We start from the raw sequence: 6,000 nt of genomic DNA, 5'->3' as shown, positions 1-6,000 counted from the left end.
CTGTGTGGATTTGTGAGACGCATCACGACGTGGATGAGACATTGGGGTGATTCCATCTCTCCCTCCTTAGGAGGGACTGATGATGAATTGGTGATGGCAAATTTTGATGTTGAGTTGGAGATGGCAAATTGTGATGAGAGTTGGAAATGGCAAATTTGATTGGTTAGGAGGGAGAGAAGACGAATTTGGTTTATGGGAGGAACGGGGAAGACAGTAGGGACGTTTGTTTGATGTGTAAAGTAGATGTTTATGGGTAGTGTTGTGTTTTGTGGATACAGTAAGGGGTAAGGGAGGGGCAATGTAGGTTACCTGGTGGGGGGGGGGGGGGGCGTACGGTAGGAACGTACCTGTCTCACCTGGTTCCCATGTGCCCCCAGTGTGCATTACCTTGAATTGCGTGCACTTTTGCGCCCTTACCACCTTACTCACTTGTCTTCTTTTGTCTCCCACCTCCGAGGATCTGGCTTTGGGGCAGAGAGAGAGGAGAGAGAGGTGCTGGCTCCGCAGTTGTGGGCCTGTACTTCCGCTGCTTGCTGCCTGGATCGATACACCATATGGACCGCAATTTTTGTGGCCACCCACAATGGACCGCAGTTCTTTTGCGGTCAAGCACCACCCGTGGATGTACCTCTGGGTCAACGTGGCACCTATGCCATACAGGTGAACCACTTTTAGTTGGCCCCCCTGATGGCCACAATTTAGAAATGGACGCGGTTGGCGCCTTTCTTTATTTTTAAAGAAGCCAGAAGGCCAAGTGCACCCCATGAAGACAAGACCAGCGGCAGAACATCGGCCGGCTGCGACACCACCGGTGACCATGGACACTTGATTGTGCATTTTTATTGAACACTTTATTGGTGCACCGGATGGAGCTGACTGTACCTAATGGGGTGGTGCTTTTGGTGCTTGGACGGGGTGCTCTGCACATTATTAAAGGCCGTAGGGCCACAGGGCACTCGTGGGTTGGTGTATCGATGCTGGCATGCGTGCTCTCTCTATGCATAACATCTGCATGTGTTCCTCAAAGAACAGGTCCTGGATCGTAGTGTAAATATCAGTCTTGTATAAATGATGCTCCCTACCGGCTGTATGTGTAGTTTGAGGCTGCTTTCCGCGATTCGGTTATCCTGTGGGTGTGTTTCTGTTAGGAGAAGGGTGCAACGTCGCAGGGGGACATATTTACTCATTTGTGAACATCTGTAAAACTGTCGCACTCAGGGTTGAGTTAATAGTAGAGGGAACTACATCTGAGTGCCACACTAACGTAGGTAAAAATTTATCGGGTCGGGACGCCCCGAGGTAGAGAAGGGTGCAATGTTGCGGATATGGGATTTGCATCCATCCCTATCCGCTTGTAAATATTCCCCTATTTCCTCAAAGCTTCCCAGCTATCCCCAATCCCCCATTCCCTAGTCCCATTTTCTGTAAACAACACTCTGTAGACCCGACCTCCCCCTATTTCCCCCATTAAATGTCGCATCCAGGTCCACCGCATCCCACGTAGACAACTATAGGACATCTTGCTAGTTATTCTCAGTCTATGTCAGTTAAGGATTCGTTTCCATTAATTCCGACCCTTCGTTGCACCAGAATGTGACGGTATGGCACCTGTTAGGAAGTTTAGGACCTCCCAATACCTCCCGCAGCTCTTCCTCACGGTTCAACAACAACAACAACAACAGCGCGGCGGCGGCGTGGACATCGAGTGCGCGTCCTCACTCCGGCTTGGTTGGTCGGGGGTGTCGGGAGGACCCGAGGCTTTCCCCACGAGCCGCCATCAAACATGTGCTCGACGGGGTTACCAAGTAGGGGCTTGCTGTCAGCTCCTCGTCAAGGGCGGAGCCCGGTAACCCCCGCACCCAATGGAAGCGGCGGACCGGTCCCATCTGGGGCGGAGCCAACCAGCCGAGGGCGTGTGACTCACCGCTGGGCATGCGCAGAAAGAGGGAGGTGACGTCAGATGCGCGCTGAGCCTGAAGAGAGAAGGACGCCACCTCCGAGCGCTGTGAGACCTCCCCGCATTTCTGGACTGGACCGACCTTTATCCTGTCCCTGAGCCAAGGTGCACCTTGTGCTATCGACTGCCTGTCCTTCCCTGCCATCAATCCCTGTGTAAGTCAGTCTTGTCCCGTTTGTCTGTGGTCTGTCTGGGATATGATAAGCTTGTATTTAAGTGCCTATCTCTCTGTGTCTTTTACCTCACTCTCCCTTGTAATCTACCCCCTTTTCTCCACCACTAATTATATCCTCCTCCGGAGGTCTTGAGAACTGTACCCCTGGCGTCGTTTCATTTATCCCAGTCGTTGTGTCCTTTCCATCATTGATTTAGCATAGCGCGATAAGGTCAACGTTTGGGTGGAATCGGGGTCTAGTGGGGGAATAACTGTTAGGTCGCGGTCATACCAACCGCTCGGTCAACCATAACATCTAACCGCGATCCGTAACAATATGTATGTATGTATGTATGTATGTATGTATGTATAATATATATATATATATATATATATATATATATATATATATATATATATAAAAATATATATATATATATATATATACACATATATTGTTGCGGATATGAGGATTGTGTTTTTTTTATTGTGTTGTATTGTATAGTAAATTGTTGTAAATATCACCCTCAGTAAAATGTAATGATTCCTTGTAAATACCTCCGTAGTGTAAAGGTCAAAGGGCGTCCCATAATTAGTCCAAAAGCATACACGTCAGCCAATCATAGAATACCCCTGTTCGATAGCTTATATCTTATTATGTGTTTTAGAGTAAGGCCTTGTCTTCCATTAGAATAATACTCCATTGCACCGAATTGTCAATTAAGAATAGCTCCCCTTCAATAATTCCATTTCCCAGCCAAACTCTCCATCTGTGGGTAAAGCAGTTCACAAGCATGGGGTGCACGCCCTCTCAATTCGCTGCTATAGTGAAAATGTGCTCCGTGCTCTGTTTGAACAGGAGGGGCGGGGTCGCCAGGGAGAGGCAAGCCCAGGGCGTGCCACGAAGGGCGGGGCTGTGCAGCCCCATGCCCAAATAAGGAAACAAGCCCGTGGCTCGCCACGAGGGGCGTGCCGTCGGCGCGATGCCCAAATAAGGAGACAAGCCCGTGGGATTACCATACAAGGTCACGAAACAGAGCACGGGGAAGAGGGCGGTACCGAAACCGAAGAGGGCGTGTCAGACCCGCGCTAACGGTATGCGAGAAGGGTGCGAAGATCGCAGATGAGCTTTTGACTGAGATGAGGAGATGAGCTGGAGAGAAGTGAGAGAAAGGCTGAGCTGAGCTGCGTGGAGAGGTACACGAAAAGGAAGGGTCCAAGAGAAAGCCGAGGAGCTTTTACGAAGCAAGCTACATGAGAGATACAGCAGAGGAGTGCAGCCCCGTTTCAACCAGCCGCGTGAAGCCCTGACGGTGTGCGCTGTAAAGCGGATTTACAAGGCGCTGCCGGCTTCTCGCTTCCCGCCCGGAGTGGACCTGCTCGCTGTGCCCTGTGATCCCACCTGCTCATCCCTCCAAGTCCAAGCCATTCCTGCCTGCAAGGTCCCCATTTGCCTACGTGAGTTTGTTCTCTTCGTGCTGTCCTGGGTAGTAAACTAAGTCTGTATAAGCTAGTAATTTTCACTGTGTCACCTGCGTTTTCATGTCCGCTGTAAATACCCGTGACTGCTCTTTTTGCGTATGTGTGTGTAAATAATAATAAACCTTGTTACTCTTCTGTACGTCTTCTTCTTCCTCTTTGCATTCGGTCGCTTTAGAGTTTTCCAGATTGAGTAGCTGTGGCGCGATACAGCCAACGTTTGGGTAAATCGGGTTTTAGTCAGGGAACAACTGTTCGGCCGCGGTTATACCTCCGCTCGGTAAAAATAACATCCTAATCCGCGGACCATAACAAATTGTTGTCAGGAGTGGGATACGAAGCCCGAAGCGCGCTTAACGCGCTCAAAATTACGAGCTGCTGGAAATTTGTGTTTTAAAGCAAAACCCGAATTTTGAAATCGCGCCATGGCTGGTCAAGGCGACGGGATGTCGGTGGGAGAGATAGAGATAGACGGAGTAGAATCGACCCAGGACCTCGGGGAAATGTATGTGGAGGAAAGGGAGGAGGAGAAAAATGGCAATGTGGTTGCGGAGGTTTCAGACGCGCAAAATGGCGCTCTCGCGCATGTGGTTGAAGAGGCACAAAATGGCGGCGCTGCGGCAGTCGAGACCGCAGCGCTGGGGAAATTGGACCTCTTGGTGGCACAGCTAATGGGGTATATGGATAAAATGGGGGAGCGATTGTAAGCCAAAATGGGGAACCGGATGGATGCTCAGGGTGAGCGGATGACGGGCGAAATGGGGGGCAAAATGAGCGAAATGGGGGGCAAAATGGGCGAAATAGGGGGCAAAATGGGAGAAATGGGGGGCCAAATGGGGGCAATGAGGAGTACCGTTGAGGGATTAGACAAGAAATTTGAGGGGTTAGACAATGGGATAGAAGGGGTGAAACATGGGTTAATGGGGGTAGAAAATAGAATGGCTGCCCAGGAGAATCAGTTAGAGGGGGTGAAAAACGGGTTAAGGGGGCTAGAAGATAGAATGGAAGACAAATTGCGGGAGATAGGGGAGCAATCCACCCGAGAAATTAAACAAATGGGAGAGCAGATAGAGGAGGTAAAAATCGGGGTAGAAACCAAATTGGATGCTCAGAGGGATGAATTGGGACAGATGAGGGCGGCATCTACAAAAGAGAGGGAGGAGATACGACGAGGTGTAAGTGAGGAGGTCTCGGGGGTACGCGAGGAGGTAAAGCGAGGTGAAAAGCATATGGAGAAAGAAGTGAGGAATAATACGGCGAGGTTACAAGGGGGAATAGAGGGTCTGACGAGGGGAGTAGAACAGCTGACAGTGGGACAAAAGGAACTCGTGGACCAAGTGGAAAAGAACACTGCAATAATCGGGGGGTTAAAAGCAACACAAAAAGACATTAAGAACGAATTAATAGCGACACAGAAGGAATGTCAGATGGTACATGAGGGGTTGACGAAGAAGTTGGAAGAGGAGACAGAAGTAATGGAGACAAAGGACCGAGAGGTGAGGACGCACATAGAAACGGTTAAAGTGGCGTTAGAGGAAGAGATAGAGGGGGCACACCGGGAGATGAAGGAGGTAAAGGGAAAATTAGAGGAGGTGGAAGAAGGGGTGAGTGAAATTAAGAAGAGACGGACACAAACTAAAAAGGAAATAAAGGAGGAGGTAATGGAATTGGTACAAGGTCTGTGCTCGAATCGTGATGATGTGCTCACTAACCAAATAAAGAGTTTGCAGGTGGCGAAGGAGGTGCGGAGACGAGGTGCCAAGGTGAGTGGCGATATACGAGGAAATGTACATGATGTGAGGGGAGCTTCAGTCGGCTTGGGGATTGATTTGGATCCGGGTGTTCGTGAGAGGCCGTTGGTGAAGTGTGCAACAGGTACGGTGTGCGAAGGAGGAGGTGTGCGAGAATGTCAGACTCTGGGGTGTGTGAGGAAAAAAGTGTGCGCCGAGGAGTGAGTGTGCTGTCGAGAGTGAGTCGGTCGTAGCGCGTGTGTGAGGGAGCACATGGAAGCGCGTAGTGAGGAGTGTTACAGAGGATGTAACGAAAGAGTGTACACCTGTGGTGAGTGTTACAGAGGGTGTAACGGGAGAGGATGTGCGAGAAAGGTGTGTAACGGACGAGTGCATGGGGAAAGAGTGCACTGTCAAGAGTAAGGGAGAATGCACGCCTGTGGTGAGTGTTACAGAGGATGTAACGGGAGAGTGTGCGCAGGAGTGTGCGCGAGGAAGGTGTGTAACGGACGGGTGCATGAGGAAAGAGTGCACTGTCGAGAGTAATGGTGAGTGCGCTGTCCAGAGTGGAGGTGAGAGTAGTAAGAGTGACATGGAGCGTGAGTTGGTTGTGACAGGTGAGAGAGGATGTACACCTGGAATGGAAGGAAGCACACCTGGAATGGTAGAGCGTGTGTCGG

This window comes from Myxine glutinosa, chromosome 5, assembly GCF_964187855.1.
Source record: "Myxine glutinosa chromosome 5, kmMyxGlut1.1, whole genome shotgun sequence".
Classification (NCBI taxonomy): domain Eukaryota; kingdom Metazoa; phylum Chordata; class Myxini; order Myxiniformes; family Myxinidae; genus Myxine; species Myxine glutinosa.
This window is presented reverse-complemented; position numbering follows the sequence as displayed.